The 20311-nt window shown below is 43.4% G+C and overlaps 1 non-coding gene across 1 annotated transcript; it reads left to right on the forward strand.

Annotated features, from left to right (window-relative positions):
- Positions 1-14840: 14840 nt before the first annotated feature.
- On the forward strand, positions 14841-14947 carry LOC124557489. The gene has a single exon (XR_006968745.1). It is a non-coding gene; the product is annotated as a U6 spliceosomal RNA (small nuclear RNA).
- Positions 14948-20311: the final 5364 nt, after the last annotated feature.

The following is a 20311-nucleotide window of genomic DNA, read 5'->3' on the forward strand; positions in this document are numbered from 1 at the left end:
TTCAAAAAGGGTATTTTTGGCTCAAAAACGGGCTGTTCGAGCTATATGTGGTGTATGTTCGAGAACCTCTTGTCGGCCCCTATTCAATAGTCTGGGAATTCTGACATTGCCCACACAGTATATATTTTCTTTAATGTCGTTTGTTGTTAGCAGTATTAGCCTATTCCCAAGAGTTAGCAGCTTTCACTCAGTTAATACTAGGCAGAAATCCAATCTGCATGTGGAATGCACTTCCTTGACTCTTGTGCAGAAAGGAGTGCAGTATTGTGCTGCATCCATTTTCAATTAGCTACCACAAGAACTCAAAAATCTTAGCAGTAGCCCAAACTCTTTTAAGTTCAAACTGAAGAGTTTCCTCATGGTTCACTCCTTCTATCCTGTCGAGGAGCTCCTGGAAGAGCTAAAAAACTTAAGCAAATTCCAGTGTTACATTGTTGATTTTCTTTATTTAAACTTACGACTTGACACCTGAATATGTTTTTTTTTTTATATTTCATTTTATCTGTTTCTAATATCGTGTTATAATTTCATGTATTGACTCGTTCCATGACCATGGAGACTTCTCCTTAATTTGGTCCCACGGAACAACAAATAAATAAATAAAATCTCCTGGGTTATCTCTCGGCCATGTAGGCTTGTAGCTGATATTTTAGCTGCCAGCAAGTTCAACTTGCGCCAAAGCTCCTCATTCCTGGAACTTCTTGGCAGATTAATGCTGTATGCCGGACAGAGACTTTAACTCGTGACCCATGCCTTTCGCAGGCAAGTGCTCTACCAACTGAGCTACCCAAGCACGACTCACGGCCCATCCTCACGGAAGGTCTCCTGCGAAATTTGCAGAACTAGTACTCCTGGAGGAAAGGAAATTGCGGAGACATGGATTAGCCACAGCCTGGGGGAATTTTCAAGAATGAATTTTTCACTATGCAGCGGAGTGTGTGCTAATACGAAACTTTCCGGCAGGTTAACACTGTGTGCCGGACCGAGACTCGAACTCGAGACCTCTGACTTTCCGGGCAAGTACTCTACCAACTGAGATATCCAAGCACGACTGAAGCCCCATCCAGCCAGTTTTACTTGCAACAGTACCTCGTCTTATACCTTCCAGATTTCACGGAAGTGCTTGGGTAACTAGTTGGTACAGCATCTGCCAGCGAAAGCAAAGGTCCTGAGTTCGACTGTCGCTTTGGCACACTGTTTTAATCTGTCAGAAAGTTTCATATCAGCGCCCACTGTGATGAATAGTAAAAATTTATTCTCGTTTCTTATTATCTTGTAGCGAGATGTACTGCCAAAGAGGTTCCTGTCCTGGTCCGTAACATCTTGTCCAATGACGCATTCCTAGATGTTGCGGTCCGGGGTAGGTTAGATTAGGTTAGGTTGCCGATTGCTCCACATCCATACATACATTTGGTGTGTTGTCGTACTTTCCGTAAGCCGCCTGGAATTGATGGCTAATTCTTCCCCTTATCCTCCTGAATGGGCTTTGGTATGAGCGTATGAGGCCGGCCACTAGTCCAGTAATTTCCAACGTTGCAAAGAAACTACCAGGAATCCTAGCAGAAGGCAACGCCGCACAGAAGTGCCGTTAGTGGGAGCAGGAAATGTCTACATTCCGTTCCTCATTCTGATTGGCTGGATGGCCTAAAAGTTAAACAATGCCATGGAGTATCTGGAGCTCGCAAAATAGAGTAGTCGGCCAGCAGCCCTATGAGGTGGTATGTCGTGGTCAGAGTTTCTGTTTTAGAATGCTTATCATATCAGAAGTATCGAGTTAGAGATTCGTCGTGATAAAACGAGATTACAAAGGCGTGCAAAGCCTTAGAAAGTGGATCCCCGGACGTGGGCGCCCAATTCAGAGTCGTGGACTTTCCGACCATGGATTTTGCGACCCGTGGTGTCAGCATGGTGTTTCCGACGACAAATATTGTAGCCGTGGCTTTTCCTATCATCAAAGGAAGTCACAGCAGTCGGGGCGGCTCTGGTTGAAAATATCACGGTGCAAAACTGGTTGGTGTTAGCCGCGGCTTTGCCAGACGTTTTGTAATAAGAACATCCTTCGTATTTTATCGACACTTTGGACAGGCTAAGCACATCGGGCTATGGACACAGTACATAAGCAGGTTTAAATGTTTCTCTTTATAGGCTGATTAAAAAGCCAAAGATTACATTGCTGCGAGTGATACGAGCAGTAACGACGGAACACCTATATGTTGCCGTGGTAAAGGAAGCCGCAACTGTGGGGTAGTCTTTGGTCGGAAATTGCACGTTGCATAACTTGATCTGAAGTGCCATGGCACCTACAAAAGAGTCGTAAGAGCCACGGTCCAAGAAAGCTAGAATTCTACTAAGGCACTTACCTTTTTTTCTCAGCGACTGTTGCGGATTAGTGAGCGTCGATCACTTCGATGAGAAGAGGCCTCAGAACAGAGCGTGGAACAATTACCTAGCTGTAGATGGTATTGGATAAAAGTGACAAACTCGGCTTAGGGTTCATTCATACCAATAAATTTTATGACTTTCCGTGCAAATTTGATAGCTGTGTTTATGTGTGACATTTTCCTTATTGACTTTGTACTGTATTCTTGTTTTGTCGTTGTGATTATAGAAGTCAGTTGCCAATAACCAGTTGGAGGACCAAGTGAGGTGACGCAGTGGTTAGCACACTGGACTCGCATTCGGGAGGTTCAAACACGCGTCCAGCCGTCCTGACTTAGATTTTCTGAGATCTCCCTAAATCGCTTCAAGCAAATGCCGGGATGGTTCCTTTGAAAAGGCACGGCCAATTGCCTTCCCCATCCTTTCCTAATCCGATGGGACCGATGACCTCGCCGTTTCGTTCAAATGTTTATATGTGTGTGAATTCCTAAGGGACCAGGCTGCTGAGGTCTTCGGTCCCTAGACTAACACACCACTCAAACTACCTTATGCTAAGAGCAACACACGCACCCATGCCCGAGGCAGGGCTCGAACCTCCGGCGGGAGGGGCTGCGCAATCAGTGACATGGCGCCCTAAACCGCGCGGCCACGCCTCGCGGCCTACGATGTTTGGTCTCCTCCCTCCAATCAACCAACCAATCAGTTGGAGGAGGTAAATTGAATTGTTAGCAGTTATTCGAAGTTTAATCTTGTCTCGTGGGTCAAAGCGAGGCTTATGACCCTTAGCTAAACTGATTTTACACGTGTAGCAATCCACAGAATTAATCCGGGACAGCCAAAAACCTTTACGATGAAATCCACGGTACAGTACGTGACATAATTTGTCTCGCGCGTTGCACATCTCCGAGAATACGTGTATTCCGTTCGCGGCAGCGAATCTCACCTCGCGCGACGCTACGGAATCTCCGAGGCACGCACGAAAGGATCGTTTCACCAGCACGGCATTATTACTGTTAAGATGTTTGCGAAGTTTTAGTTGTATTTCTGATGTTTTGTAGTTCGTTACGTTCTACAGTAATGTATACGGAGAGATCAAAAAGTTTCATTTCGAAGGCCTTACAATCCAGAAACCGTATAACAATCACGCAAAATCGCCGTGACCATTGAGGTAATCATCCCACCGACGCCCCAGGCTGAAGATAACCGTTTGGTAGAACACCGTGTCCTGCCGCGTGAACAAGTCCGTAACTGCCAGCTGCACATCCTCGTCTCACAGAAATCTTCTACCCCTCAAGGCCTTTTTTAAGGAACCGAAGGCGTGAGGAGAGATCAGGACTACAGGGCGGTTGCTGTTGACGTAACTTCTGTGTTACGGCATTTGTGATATGGGGACGTGCGTTATCATGAAGCAGCAGCACCCCTTGTCTATATCTAAATGACTACTCTGCAATTCACACTTAAGTGTCAGGAAGAGAGTTCTTCGAACCACGTTCAGACAAATTCTCTACTGTTCGTCTCTCCAACAGAGCGCAGGAAAAATGAACACTTAAATATTTCTGTACGAGCTGTGATTTTTCTTATTTTATTGTGGTGATCGTTTCTCCCTATGTAAGCTGGTGACAATAATATATTTTCACATACAGACGAGAAAGTTGGTAACTGAAATTTCGTGAAAACATCTCGCTGCAACGAAAAACGCCCTTATTTCAATAATGACCATTCCAGCTTGCTTATCATACCTGTAAGACTCTCTTCCCTGTTTCGCGACAACACAAAACGAGCTCCCCTTCCTTGAACTTTTTCGATGTCCTTCGTCATTCTCATCTGGTGAGGATCCCATACAGCACACCAATACTCTAGTAGAGGACGAACATGCGTACTAAACCTGTTGCATCTTCAATTGGTTCAAATGGCTCTAAGCACTAAGGGACTTAACATCTGAGGTCATCAGCCCCCTAGACTTAGAACAACTTAAACTTAACTAACCGAAGCACATCACACACATCCATGCCCGAGGCAGGATTCGAATCTGCGACCCTAGCAGCAGCGCGGTTCCGCATTGAAGCACCTAGAACCGCTCGGCTGTTGCATCTTCTAAACGATCTGCCAGTGAAACGTAATCTTTGGTTTGCCTTCCCCACAACATTTTCTATTAAATCGCTCCAATTTAAGTGATTCGTAGTTGTCGCAGTTTTCCCGGATGTGTGTGGTTTTCGACAGACATGCTGCCCTACACACATTCTTCATTCATCGATGGATGTTGAAACCTTCCCGTCTCCTCTATATCTCTTTTGTTACGCAGCCTTCCCTTCTACAATAGCCTATGAAACCTTACCTTAGGATTTCTATCTCTTGCTTAATAATAACAAATGAAATATACCCTTTGAAATTGCCGGCCATGATGGCCGAGCGGTTCTAGGCGCTTCAGTCTGGAACCGCGCGACCGCTACGGTCGCAGGTTCGAATGCTGCCTCGGGCATGGATGTATGTGATGTCCTTAGGTTAGTTAGGTTTAAGTAGTTCTAAGTTCTAGGGGACTGATGACCTCAAATGTTAAGTCCATAGTGCTCAGAGCCATTTGAACCCTTTGAAATTAATTCTCTTTCTCAATAATAATAAGTGCAATCTTCGCATACAAATTTAAATGCTGCTTATTAAAAGTGATTTGCTGATTATTTAGACAAAACATAGAATGTGTCGTCGTCGTGGCCCTCAGTCGTTACCTCCAATAACCCAAAACTGTTCCTTACCTTTTTTACTGTTACTGGATCGCTGTCTGAGTGCTACATCGAACTGCGACATGAATATACTTACTCTGTTTTACTATACTTTATTAGCTGCTTGTGGGCCGTCATAATAAGTGGCTGAATTTATTACCAACGCTGACGTTATTCTTTAATTAATTTGACTGAAGTTACGTAGTTCATAGCTAAACTTTTTCTTGACAACAATAGAATTTTGCAAAGTTTTACGCTGATGGTTTTGGGATGGATTATAATCAGTAATGCAATATTGCTGGGAAAAATTAATTATATTCTGAATGAAATGATTTTACAAACGTTCAAATGGGACTTACTTTTTACAATAATCTTACAACTAGCATTGTTCAAATATATCTTCAGTAGTCTTGAGTTTCTCAAAAAAATAATTCAATAATATTAGTTCCTCTTATGGTGATAGTTAGCTGATGTCTCTGTACATCCGTTTATAATCTCTTGTAAATCATAGCTGCTGGCTGGTAGACACACCGCTCCTCTCAAACTCTCGCTTCAGACCTGCTATCGACTCGCTTCACATTTCGCTTACTACTGACTTCCTACGAACGCTAAGTGCGGTCTCTCCCGCCAACAATGCTTTCTGGTGCAGACAATCCCTGCTACCATTACAAAATGTATCAATGAGCGGTATTTCCCGCTGTATCCATACGAGATCTCTCGCGCCCTTTTTAAAATTATATCAATGTGCGGTCTCTCCTGCCAATAATACTTTGGTGCAGACATTCCCTGCGACCACAATTATTTCCAACATGACAAATATTCCTACTTAATCCTATTAATAAAATATAAACATCTTTCATAAATTGTGGTTTGACAATAGACAATAGAAATATACACGTCTTTCAATGTCACCGGTATTTGTCATTCGGCAGCCAAGAAAAGAATAACAGTATGTTAGTCATGTTTGGTAATAACATGGCCATATTTTATGTTTCTGCGTTTACTGCACGCACATCGAAAAATCACGAATGCCACACTAATCCCTTGTCTAGATGTCGGTGCTTATATACCCGTATCGGAGTCGCGCTACGTTACACATACGCTGCAGCAAGGCTAAAAAATTGTAGCTATATCCAGGAAGACCTACAGACTATGGATGTTTGATGCAGGGAGTTGCAGTTGGCTTTCAACATAAACAAATATAACCTACTCGTATCATGTATAAACAGGCAGAAAGATCCGTTACTGTAATTACACGATTGCTGAACAATCACTGGAAGTAGTCATATCCATGAACTATCCAAGAGTATTCGTACTGAGTGATTTAAAGTGGAACGACCACGTAAAATTAATCACAGGTAAGACAAATGTCAGACTGAGATTCACTGTAAGAATCCTCATGAAATGTAGTCTACCCACAAAGGAGGTAGCTTGCAAAACCCAGAGCTGCACGTTTCCCTACAGGTTCATTTAGTTAGCGCGAAAAGCGTCACCGAGATGTTCAGCAAACCGCAGTGGCAGACGCTGCAAGAGAGGCGTTCTGCTCACGCTATGGTCTACCGTTAAAATTTCGAGACCGTGCATTCCTAGAAGAATCAGCCAATGTAATGCAGCCTCCGGCGTATTTCTCGTGAAAAGACCGTGAAGGTAAAATCAAAGAGATTTGAACTCACATTGAAGCTTACCAGCAGTCGTTCTTTCTGCGAACCATTCGCGACCAGAACAGGAAAAGGATGAAGTGACAGTGGTTCACATAGTACCCTCCACCACACATCTTAAGGTGGCTTGCGGAGTGTAGATGTAGGTGTAGATCAACCACGTCAAGCAGGGTTTCAGCTGATAGATGGATTGTGTGTATTAAGCAAGATTTGTTCCAAAATTTTACTTTTGTGTATGTTTTGTATTTTATGAGTTCTGTCGTATTTCAAAGTGAGGTTTCAGTTCGATTGTTTTATGAATACAGCTCTTTTCTACAAGGAACATTCTGAAATATGAGCCAGAGAGTCACATTATACGTTCGAAGTAATGTGCACTACATTAACGCTAAGTCTCGTAAAACAAACAAATCTGTGATAAGCACATTTTAATCGACATTATTTTGGTTATTATCTCTCACCCACAGTCTTAGACATAAAAATTGACCGCCGGTCGACCGCCACAGAGCCTAAGTCCGCGTCGTTCACTTATGGTGGCCAATAAAACCGACCGAGATGATGTCATGTGGTGTGAGCCTGTGGTCAAGTGGTAATCATCGGGCATTCCACACTCGTAGTCGTGGGTACGACATTTCGTCCCTTGTATAAAGTTACGAGTCTGATTGAACATCGAACACAATTCGCTTCACATTCTACCCACCAGTAACAGAAAATACTTCCAGAAACAATTCCGCAGGACAGCTCTTGGCTGCGACGCGATCAGAACAGCTTACGCTCGAGCGTTTCCTCGTACTGCAGCGGCTACCGGCCACCGGCAGACGCCACCCGCCGCCTGAAATCGGGCGGCGCTCAGATAAAAGCGCCGCGACGCTGTCAGTGTATGTATCAACTGTTATATGCGAATTTGAAGTTCTAGTTATCATCTTGCAATTAAGCATTGGAGTTCGCATACTTCAAAGTCTTAAACTACGGTTAAGCGTTGTAAAATTGGGTCGCTAGTGGAAAAAGGCGTAACATCTGCGACACAGTATTTAATTTTGGTATAATAAGGGGTGAATGCAGAGGAGGCAGCTCGAAAGATTTGAACTATGTGTGGAGCGAGTGCTGTTGGGAAAAACATGCCAGAAAAAGGTATTCTTACTTCAACATAGGTCGTTCTGCCTTGAATGATTTTCCACATTAAGGAAGCCTCGACCTCTGATATAAGTGATGGATTACCATTTAACCATCATGTAACATTTGTATTCCACAGGCAAGGTTCAGAAGTCTGTGGTAGGAGTACTGCATGCTCTAATTGGAAACAACTGAAATCAACGAGGTGACTATTATTGCAGTTTTGCTTGAACGTCATCAGGTTACTCATTGAGCTACCTATGCAATACTGTTAATGGTGATGAGCTACGATGCCTTTATCGTTAACTTCCTAAGAAGAAATGAAAAGCTGTGCCCTACCAAAAGACGTAATCTCGAGCAAAGAGTAGTGTGAACATAATATTTTCCATCTGATAGCTCCAAAAGTGTGTTTTGCATTACGAATTCTTCCTCAAGGGTGTGTCCATCACAGCTGGAATTTGTTACTAACAATCGAGACATCCGACAAAACTACATCACCTGTGCTACTGCATGATAACGCACTCGGCTGATTTGAGAAAAAAACTATCCAATAGATTGATGGGGAAGTCATCTCTCAGGCACTTGTACTGATAGGGAATTCAACTCTCAGGCACTTGTCCCTCTGTTCGTATACTCGTAAAATTTTACCTTTCTACATCTACATCTACATCTACATCCATACTCCGCAAGCCACCCAACGGTGTGTGGTGGAGGGTACTTTGAGTACCTCTGTCGGTTCTCCCTTCTATTCCAGTCTCGTATTGTTCGTGGACAGAAACATTGTCGGTATGCCTCTGTGTGGGCTCTAATCTCTCTGATTTTATCCTCATGGTCTCTTCGCGAGATATACGTAGGAGGGAGCAATATACTGCTTGACTCCTCGGTGAACGTATGTTCTCGAAACTTTAACAAAAGCCCGTACCGAGTTACTGAGCGTCTCTCCTGCAGAGTCTTACACTGGAGTTTATCTATCATCTCAGTAACGCTTTCGCGATTACTAAATGATCTTGTAACGAAGTGCGCTGCTCTCCGTTGGATCTTCTCTATCTCTTCTATCAACCCTGTCTGGTACGGATCCCACACCGGTGAGCAATATTCAAGCAGCGGGAGAACAAGTGTACTGTAACCTACTTTCTTTGTTTTCGGACTGCATTTCCTTAGGATTCTTCCAATGAATCTCAGTCTGGCATCTGATTCACCGACGATCAAATTTATATGATCATTCCATTTTAAATCACTCCTAATGCCTACTCCCAAATAATTTATGGAATTAACTACTTCCAGTTGCTGACCGGCTATAATGTAGCTAAATGATAAACGATCTTTCTTTCTATGTATTCGCAGCACATTACACTTGTCTACATTGAGATTCAATTGCCATTCCCTGCACCATGCGTCAATTCGTTGTAGATCCTCCTGCATTTCGGTACAATTTTAAATTGTTACAACCTCTCGATATACCACAGCATCATCCGCAAAAAGTCTCAGTGAACTTCCGATGTCATCCACAAGGTCATTTATGTATATTGTGAATAGCAACGGTCCTACGACACTCCCCTGCGGCACACCTGAAATCACTCTTACTTCGGAAGACTTCTCTCCCTCGAGAATGACATGCTGCGTTCTGTTATCTAGGAACTCTTCAATCCAATCACACAATTGGTCTGATAGTCCATATGCTCTTACTTTGTTCATTAAAGGACTGTGGGGAACTGTATCAAACGCCTTGCGGAAGTCAAGAAACACGGCATCTACCTGGGTGCCCGTGTCTATGGCCCTCTGAGTCTCGTGGACGAATAGCGCGAGCTGGGTTTCACACGATCGTCTTTTTCGAAACCCATGCTGATTCCTACAGTGTGGATTTCTAGTCTCCAGAAAAGTCATTATACTCGAACATAATACGTGTTCCAAAATTCTACAACTGATCGGCGTCAGAGATATAGGACTATATATAGTTCTGCACATCTGTTCGACGTCCCTTCTTGAAAACGGGGATGACCTGTGCCCTTTTCCAATCCTTTGGAACGCTACGCTCTTCTAGAAACCTACGGTACACCGCTACAAGAAGGGGGGCTCTTGATCGATCAACCGTCAAGGCAGTTCGTTCCTAGACGAAAATAGCCTTCAAAGTACACTGGTTTAACAACATCGTTAGAACCAGTAGGTTTCTACAGGCGTAGAGCTTGTAAACTACTTTAGCATTGTTACATTGTTTTACATATTGTAAAAGAATATACTGTTTCTGATTAATTTCTCTTTGATTATTACTGTTGTGTTCAATAAACTAATGGAAAATGCAGTTAAAGTATTCACTGTACTAATACAAAAGCCGGCCGTTGTGACTGAGCTGTTCTAGGCGCTTCAGTCTGGAACCGCGGTGCTCCTACGATCGCAGGTTCGCATCCTGCCTCGGGCATAGATGTATGTGATGTCCTTAGGTTAGGTAGGTTTAAGTAGTTCTAAATCTAGGGGACTGATGATCTCAAACGTTAAGTCCCATAGTGCTCAGAACCATTTGAGCCAACTAATACAAATTAAACTCAACTTACTACAGAAACATCACGACGAGTCTACCTTAATAAAGCATTAAGTGCCTGTAAGACGATTATGCGTATTTTAGTATGATTAGTAGGATATTACCGACATTTGACTTCGAAATGGTCCGTATTTACTTCATGTCCTGTATCATACACAAGTATGTTGAAAATGTGACAGTTCATAGATAAAATTATGTATCCACAATAACAACAAAATATGTCAGCAGAAAACAAAAGTGGCATTATGAATTTTGCAGAACCGTAGGGTTTTCTCTCTGACACTAAGAGGTACTGAAAGTAGCAAGACGAATTTTGCCCGAGCGTTGTCTTACGATTCCCTTATTGAATTTCTATCTGCCTACTTGTAGCTCTGCTACAAAAGAATTAAAAATCTGGCTATCAGCAAGCATCAAAAGGCGAACGAACGAACGCCGCTTGCACATTACCTCTTTTTTTTATCTCATTGTGTTCGTTCATGTTCGTTGCCTTGCTCGGGGCGGACGTCCCATGACACCCACTGAAGTTCGTTATTGATCCATTCACTCAGGGCTGCTGACCCTCCGACCAAACACGCTGAGCTACCGTACCGGCTAGAATTCTATCCCCACACCAATTTTAGCACATCTCGGAGCTAGCGCAGTGGTGCAGTACAGGCGTCTTACCTATCGGCCCAGTAGCCGCTATGACAGATAAATAACAACGTAAGAGGCGAGAGTTGTTGCATTTCCCGTGTGGAACGACTTTCGTGGATTCAAAATCATTAACTGACATCCTTATATCACATCTCAAGGGAAAATCACTCACACTATTCTGCTGAAATGACACGATAATATCAAGCGAATTTAGTAGGATAGTTCTGTGCCGTCAAGGAAGTAACTAGTCGGACAACAGAGTTCCCAAACATATTCTGCTTTGTTGCCAAGTTTCAGTTATACAACCAGTAAGTATGCCAGCTGATGCGTTCTGTGAGTGACCTCGGAAGTTACTACAGCTTCCTCTCAAAGTTGTGGGTGGCAAGGGCCGGAATACCCTCATTACATGTCAATGAGTCTTATTTGCATTTCTGTAACTAGGTTTAGGGGCTAGTGTGAAATTACTTGCAATACATCGATGCACTCAGTGCAAACGCAACGTCATAAATTGATAACTGCGACAATTATTTGTCTTTTTGTGTCTTAATCGGACCGAAACCTTGAAAGCTATTCACCAGACGCGATTCACAATTTGGGAGCTTCTCCAGTGGCTGAGTTGGCAACGTACCTTAGCTATACAATATTTTTATTGGGATCACTGTCATTGGCACACCCACCAGAAGACAGGCATGACTTGGCTTTCTGTTGTCAGCTTTTCTGACGGACATTCTGCGTTGCTCGAATCGTGAAGACTTAAAGTGAATTCGAATATTCCATGTGGCGAAAATGTGATGTTTTTATTCTTCCAACTCTAACATTCAAAGAATAGTTACAACAATATGCGGCAGAAAAGCGCTTGTAAACCAGAAATTAATAATGCAGTCATAATTAGTGGAATCTGACAAACTCCATCTGATAATTGTGAAAAACTACTTTTTTCATCTGCACAGCACCGCAGCATGAACGCAAGGGTTCCGTAGAATTCCTATACTTAATTTCGTTGTGATCGTTTTCAGTGACAATAGCGGAGGACCAAAACCGTCTGACTTGAAATATACTTTTGCACCGGGATTTGAATCTTTGGCTACAGTTGCAGTAGCACATCCAGTGAGGTATCAAGAATGCCAGCATTCACTCATTGCTGTAGTATAGGCTAGGGTAGAAAGAAGTAGGTTTCCACAAAATAAACTATGTGAGGCATTGTAATTAACGCATAAAGTAACCATTTCGCAAACGTAAGTTTTCCAATTCGCAATCACTTATTAAACATGAATTGTTCAGAAAATTACAACTATATCTTGTGAAATAAGAAGGTTAATGCAGCTCCAGTCCGTCACTATCACTAAGTTGTCAAACATTTTCTGAATAGCATTTACAATAGAAATACGTGTGTGTGTGGGGGGGGGGGGGGGGGGGGGGAGGATGTTCTTTTGGACATGTCCGAAAGAACAGACATCACACAAATATGCATATACGGGGTGTTTCAGGAGAAATAGTAGATTTTTAGCAGGTGGTAGTATAGACGAATTGCATATAAAGTTCCATATACACTACTGGCCATCAAAATTGCTACACCACGAAGATGACGTGCTACAGACGCGAAATTTAACCGACAGGAAGAAGATGCTGTGGTATGCAAATGATTAGCTTTGCGGAGCATTCACACAAGATTGGCGCCGGTGGCGACACGTACAACGTGCTGACATGAGGAAAGTTTCCAACCGATTCCTCATACACAAACAGCAGTTGACCTGCGTTGCCTTGTGAAACGTTGTTGTGGTCCCTCGTGTAAGGAGGAGAAATGCGTACCATCACGTTTCCGACTTTGATAAAGGTCGAATTGTAGCCTATCACGATTGCGGGTTTATCGTATAGCGACATTGCTGCTCCCGTTGGTCGAGATCCAATGACTGTTAGCAGAATATGGAATCGGTGGGTTCAGGAGAGTAATACGGAATCCCGTGCTGGATCCCAGCGGCCTCGTATCACTAGCAGTCGAGATGACAGGCATCTTATCCGAATGGCTGTAACGGATCGTGCAGCCACGTCTCGATCCCTGAGTCAACATATGGGGATGTTTGCAAGACAACAACCATCTGCACGAACAGTTCGACGACGTTTGCAGCAGCATGGTCTATCAGCTAGGAGACCATGGCTGCGGTTACCCTTGAAGCTGCACCACAGACAGGAGCGCCTGCGATGGTGTACTCAACGACGAACCTGGGTGCACCAATGGCAAAACGTCATCTTTTCGGATCAATCGAGGTTCTGTTTACAGCATCATGATCATCCGTGTTTGGCGACTTGGCGGCGAACGCACATTGGAAGCGTGTATTCGTCATCGCCATACTGGTGTATCACCCGTCATGATTGTATGGGGTGCCATCGGTTACACGTCTCGGTCACCTCTTGTTCGCATTGACGGCACTTTTAACAGTGGACGTTACATTTCAGATGTGTTACGACCCGTGGCTCTGCCCTTCATTCGATCCCTGCGAAACCCTACAATTCAGCAGGATAATGTACGACCGCATGTTGCAGGTCCTGTACGGGCCTTTCCGGATACAGAAAAGGATCGACTGCTGGTCTGGCCAGCACATTCTCCAGATCTTTCACCAACTGAAAACCTCTGGTCAATGGTGGCCGTGCAACTGGCTCGTCACAATACACCAGTCACTACTCTTGATGAACTGTGGTATCGTGTTGAAGCTGCATGGGCAGCTGTACCTGTACACGCCATCCAAGCTCCGTTTGACTCAATGCCCAGGCGTATCAAGGCCGTTATTACGGCCAGAGGTGGTTGTTCTGGGTACTGATTTCTCAGGTTGTATGCACCCAAATTGCGTGAAAATGTAATCACATGTCAGTTCTAGTATAATATATTTGTCCAATGAATACCCTTTTATCATCTGCATTTCTTCTTGGTGTAGCAATTTTAATGGCCAGTAGTGTAAATGTGTCCACTTTTTATTGAGTGCAGTCATACAGCTGTTAGTACGTAACCCTAACAAACTCAAGGTAAAGGTAAATGAGGACGTTCAAAGTTGATTTTCAAAAATTACCCCACCGATTTCAATACACTTTTGACTTGTGTTGATAACACCACAGGTAGCTCTTCTGAGGTCGTCTTTGCATTCTTTCATAAGAGCTGTACTATTCATAATCCGAACGATAAAATCGGCTCTTGGATTTACTTTTTCCTTGTAAACCTCGCCTTTCAACCATCCGGACAGGCAAAAATCCAAATCGATATGGTCCAGGGACCTTGGTAGCCAAGAAAAGCGCCCGTATCTACTGATCCATCTTCCGGGAAATGTTAGGTTTGGATGACGCGTCACCTGACGACTGAAATGTGCAGGAGCCCCGTCACGCTGGAGGAACATACGCATTCTTGTAGCGAAAGGAACCTCCTCCAATAATGCTGGAAGCTCATTTTCAAGCAAGTATAGGCAACGGGGTCCCGTAAGGACAAACAAACCTAACGAAAGTGCATTGAACCCAGCTGTATTTACTCAGTAAAATTGGACACATGTTCTATGGCATTTTTTCTGCAGTTTGTCTATACTACTACCTCCCACAAAATTTACTATTCCTCCTAAAACATCTTATCTATTTACTCAGGTCTCGACAGCCCATAGAAAGTTTTCAGTGCTGTACGCATGCCATCTTCCGCGGGAATACAGTGTGGCTGCGATCGAGTGGAATAATGTGCGGAGAGGGTCGAGGAGGGGGGAGGGGGGTACCGCGTATGTGGTATCCGGCAAATATGAGAATTTGCGTCTGACGAGGAGAGTGTGTAGATAGGTCGTACTTGCTTCGGCAGTACATATACTAAAACTGAAACGATACAGAGAAGATTGGCATGGTCCCTACGTAAGAACGACACGAAAAAAAAAAAAAAAAAAAAGCTGGCACGGTAGCTCAGCGTGTTCGGTCATTGGGTTAGCCACTCTCTGAAATAAAAAAAAACTGAATTAATAGAACGACGATGAACTTGAACAAACGTCATGGGACGTCCACCCTGAACAAATAGAACGAAATATCACGAACAAAATGAGATCAGCAGCAACAACAAAAAATATAGTGCCTCGTAAGCAAGAGGTCCAGATTCGAACCGCAGTTGGGCACAAATTTTCATCTGCCACCGTTGCTGTATTTCAACGCCTTGTGACAGTGTGGACGTCTGTCCTTCGATATTTAAGATGCAGTTGTTTTTTGAAGCAATGCAGTTGATTTGCGAACATTTGTCTTGCCATCAATGTAACGGAACTTCAACGGCATCCATTACTTAGTCATTGCCTTGTGATGGCGCTAGTCTATGTCATATACATGTGAGTCAGATTGTAGCGCATATTTAGTCAAGTAACGAACAGTAGAAGCAGGATTACAGCCAGCTGGTCACTTAACCAAGTGCAACATAGAGTACCTGTGCAATGAGTCATTTCAGCTGCGTAGCTGACGGTAATATTTGTCAAGCAATTCACTGCAGAATAAATGTAATACCAGCACGATGATCTCTGTAGTCATACTGTATCATTAGCAGCTCGTGAATGGAGTGTGTTCGTTAAATCAGATTAGACAAGCTGATGCCAAATAAAGAGAAGCGACGACGCCACCACAATATCTTTACTTAGGTAGTCAGCACTAGATTATGTGCGCCATCATTAAAGTTACTGTAAGCAATTTGACAGCATAACACGACCAAATCCACTAACAACCATCGCCATTATCATCACACAGTTGTTCAAATGGCTCTGAGCACTATGGGACTCAACTGCTGAGGTCATTAGTCCCCCACACAGTTGTTACTCGTAGTGATTACAAGCTGCTCACGTTTGTCAAGAATAGCGGAAAGCGCCTCATGAAATTGAAGTTCCATTTGCATTACGCCTGGGACAGATAGAATCCTAAAGAACAGTAAGAGGTTACCCAGCGAAGGGAAGAATCCACGCATTGTCTCGAGTTGTTGCAGATTGATATTAATGCAGTTCCCGATGGTTTAACACTAACGGGTTTTTTTGGCTAGAGGAATACTCATATGGAAATTATCAAGACGTAATTGCCAGAACGTTCAGATACCTTAATAACACCACAGTTTGGATTGAATATGACTCGGAAAGCGACGTTCATATGACGTTTCCGTCCGTCTCCTGACGACTTACTGAATGAAGTCTGAAGTACAATCAGAGCTGTGTTGCTGCGACATGAATTCTGTAAAGTGTTGTGGCAGCTGGCAGTCTTTGCTGAATACAGACATGTGCAAATATGGTTCAAATGGTTCTGAGCACTATGGGACTTAACATCTGAGGTCATCAGTCGCCTAGAACTTAGAACTACTTAAACCTAACTAACCTGAGGACATCACACACATCCATGCCCGAAACAGGATTCGAACCTGCGACCGTAGCGGTCGTGCGGTTCCAGACTGTAGCGCTTAGAACCGCTCGGTCACCACGGCCGGCTGTGCAAATATCTTCACTGCTCGAAGAGAACACGTCATTGTTGCATTTCTTCCATACCGTAATTATCAGAATAACATAACGTCCATTCTGCTAAAGAACTTGATGGCCACAAGTCCTTAAATAAGAATCTGCGAGCGGTAGTGATGCATGAAAGGAAACAGGCTGTTAGACAAAAGAATGGAGAGCTCCCTGCTTTTTGCGATTGCGATAGGGCCTACGATAAGAATCTGGTGTCATATTATGCTTTAGAACCCTTAGCTGTTTATTTTTTCACTTCATACTAAAACAAAATCTATGATATGAGAAGAGGAAATGACATATATGCTTTTTGTGTGTATTTTCTCACTTCATACTAAAAGAAGGGCGTTGATATGAGAGGAGGACATGAAGTACACGCTTCCAAGATGTAATATTTCCTTGTGTGCTACAACTGAATGCATGAAAGCTCTGCATTTAATTATTGTGTGTTGGATACATTCTGATATCACCTCACATTCCTTTGTGAGAAGGTTGCTATTTTTTTGGGATTCAAATAGAGTGGACATTTCATCACTGGTTAATATTCTGATGACTAATGACATGATACCCGTTCCAACTGCTCCATAGCACCTGTGAGTAGAGAGTCTCACGTTGGTTACTATAAGAACATGCAAGCGGTGATGTCCGATCACTGCTGTCAGACCCAACGTAATTTCTTCCTGTTTCTGGCGAAGCGTCTGGTGCTGTCTCAACGCTCAGCCAACATGAACAAATCGCGGCCTCATTGGGCACTGCGAATCGCTGTACATGTACAAGTCGCGACAACAAGAACGCACTGTCTCTGCTAACGATATTATGGAGTTAATAAATCTTACTTCCTTAACGTAATATGCAGAACATGGGTTGTGCAAAATTTCAGTTTGTAGCTCTCCATCGCATTAAAATACTTCACAGGGATTTTTAATCCGATTTGTAGAACTTTTTTTTACGTCTTAACATTATTTATTTATACAAAATAGTAACTAATTTCGTTTTCCATCTCAAAAATGGTTCAAATGGCTCTGAGCACTATGCGACTTAACTTCTGAGGTCATCAGTCACCTAGAACTTAGAACTAATTAAACCTAGCTAACCTAAGGACATCACACACATTCATGCCCGAGGCAGGATTCGAACCTGCGACCGTAGCGGTCGCTCGGCTCCAGACTGTAGCGCCTAGAACCGCACGGCCTTTTCCATCTCATTAGGTAGTTAAATTTGTGATTTTTATGTAATCCATTTGTGTTCGTAATTTTAACAATAAATTGTCTTCAATTTAAGTGAGGGCGTTGGTAAACCCGCCGGCCGGATTGGCCGAGCGGTTCTAGGCGCTACACTCTGGAACCGCGCGACCGCTACGGTCGCAGGTTCGAATCCTGCCTCGGGCGTGGATGTGTGTGATGTCCTTAGGTTAGTTAGGTTTAAGTAGTTCTAAGTTCTAGGGGACTGATGACCTCAGAAGTTAAGTCCCATAGTGCTCAGAGCCATTTGAATCATTTTGTTGAAAGTGGATTTCAAAGCAAAGGACCCATTGTTCTGCTTCAGTAAAGAAACCGCCCAGTTGTTCTATCCTAATTTATGCTGCTGACTTGGATGCATGTTTTGTTTATTTAGAACGTAATTAAAGAGCAATGACTGTCATAATATTTACCATAATTTGTAGGCAAGATGTGGCCTTGGTTTCTGTTTATTCAGGCGTTCAAATGCTTTTAGCTTAAAGTGACAACTGTTATTTTGATTATGGTAATTTATGACCCAAAAAAATCCCGTCTTCCCCACTGTGGCCCTTCCCTCAACACCCTCACGGTGCTACTATTGATCGATCTCCACTACCACCGCCCTCCATCGGTCTTTACCGTCCTCCCAGCATCCAGAGACTGGTGTTCTTAATCAGTATCTCACTGGAGCGGCAGAAGCAAGGAAATTCAGGTGCTATTGCAAATTTCCAGCATAGTATAGCACCCAGCGGTATTGGCCTCAATTTCGCGAATGTCTGGCACGTAAGCTATTTTCCGCAACATATGACGCTATTTACGGTTTTTACCGAGTTTTTAAGAAGACGTACATTGCATTACTATCTTCCTGATTTCCTCCACTTTTTAAGAAATACGAGTTTCGTGAATATTTTTTATCTTTTTTTAGAGGAGATACACGTATATTTGCACGCCGTGACTAAATTTCACCAATTTTTTAAGGAAACGTGCATAAATACTGGTTTAGTGGATATTCTTTATACAAATTTCTTATTAAGACACACGTAAATATGGGTTCATAATACCACTAACGTACGTTTCCTGAAGTCACTCCAATGTATGGCGCTGGTACCGATATGGGGTAATTTGGCCGGTTTTTAGAGAAGACGCAAGTAAATACCTCACTGTGAATGTATAAAAAATTTCTGCAATGTATCTTCTGTAAGCACATTGCTGCTAGGTACGGTTTTAAAGATTCTTTTTCCTAGCATTTGACAAATAACTACATTTTTTCATGAAGACACACATAAAAATATCAGTCAAACAATCATCACACCGATGTAATCTAATAAATTACGTGGATATTCAGCGTTGAACAATTTTTATTTAACAACAAAATACGCTCCATTCCTACATTACCCTTAACCGAACTTATCCCATGTACTTTTTGTGTATGACGTAGCTGTCAGGTCCCATAACACTATATGATTACACAGAATTTGTAAAATAAATAAATAAATAAAAAGCAGCTGGAACGCTTCTACAGAGAAATGTAAACTGATTGGCCAGAATGTTATGACCACCGAGCTACTATCGATATCAACCCATCCAGGCGATAGCAGCATCACATGGCGAGGAATGACCTCTAGTCAGACACACGCACGGTGCATGTAGCATCAGTGAGCGTGCTGTCCTATGTAGAATGGGGACTGTGACTGAGTGCAGATTGTGATGGCTTGGAGGCTCGACAAGAGCATTTCGAAAACTTCACGACTAGTTGGGTGTTCGAGAAGTGCTGTGGTGAATGTCTTCAACGCATTGCGAAACCAAGATGAAACCACGTGATGACGTCATGGGATTAGGTGGCTACCCTCATTACAGATGTCAGACGTCGTAGGCTGGGCAGACTGGTAAAACAGGCCAGGCGGCGAGCTGTGGCAGAACTAACGTCAGACTTTAATGCTGGGCAGAGTAAAAGTGTGTCTTAACACACAGTGCATCAAACGCTCCTAACGATGGGTCTCCACAGCTGACGATCCGTGCATGTGCGAATGTTAACACAATGACGTTGGCAACTACGACTGGAATGGGCACGTGACCATTGGCATCGGATGTTGGTGCTGTGGCAGAGTGTTGCATAGTCTGATGAGTCGCGGTACCTTCTTTGTCATACCGATGGAATGGCGCGAATCCGTTGCCTTCCAGAGGAACAGCTGCTTGACGCCTGTACCGCGGGCTGGAGACAAGCTGGCAGCAGCTCCATTATGCTCTGAGGAACATTCACGCGAGCATCCACGGCTCTAGTTGAGCTCATGCAAGACACCATGACGGCTAAAGCGTATCGTGTACTGGTTGCAGACCACGTGTACCCCTTTATGACTATCATGTTTCCCGACAGCAGTGGCATTTTTCAACAAGATATTGCGCTATGTCACAAGACCAGGAATGTGATGGAGTGATTCGAGGAACACAGTGGCGTGTTCCAATTGATATACTTTGTGTCTGCTGAGAATCGGACCTATTTTTGATGAGAGGTTACCCACATATGACAGGAAGGCCATCGATTTAAAGGTTTCTTCGTCTTCTTCTGCTTTCTTTGTGGCCT

This window comes from Schistocerca americana, chromosome X, assembly GCF_021461395.2.
Source record: "Schistocerca americana isolate TAMUIC-IGC-003095 chromosome X, iqSchAmer2.1, whole genome shotgun sequence".
NCBI lineage: Eukaryota > Metazoa > Arthropoda > Insecta > Orthoptera > Acrididae > Schistocerca > Schistocerca americana.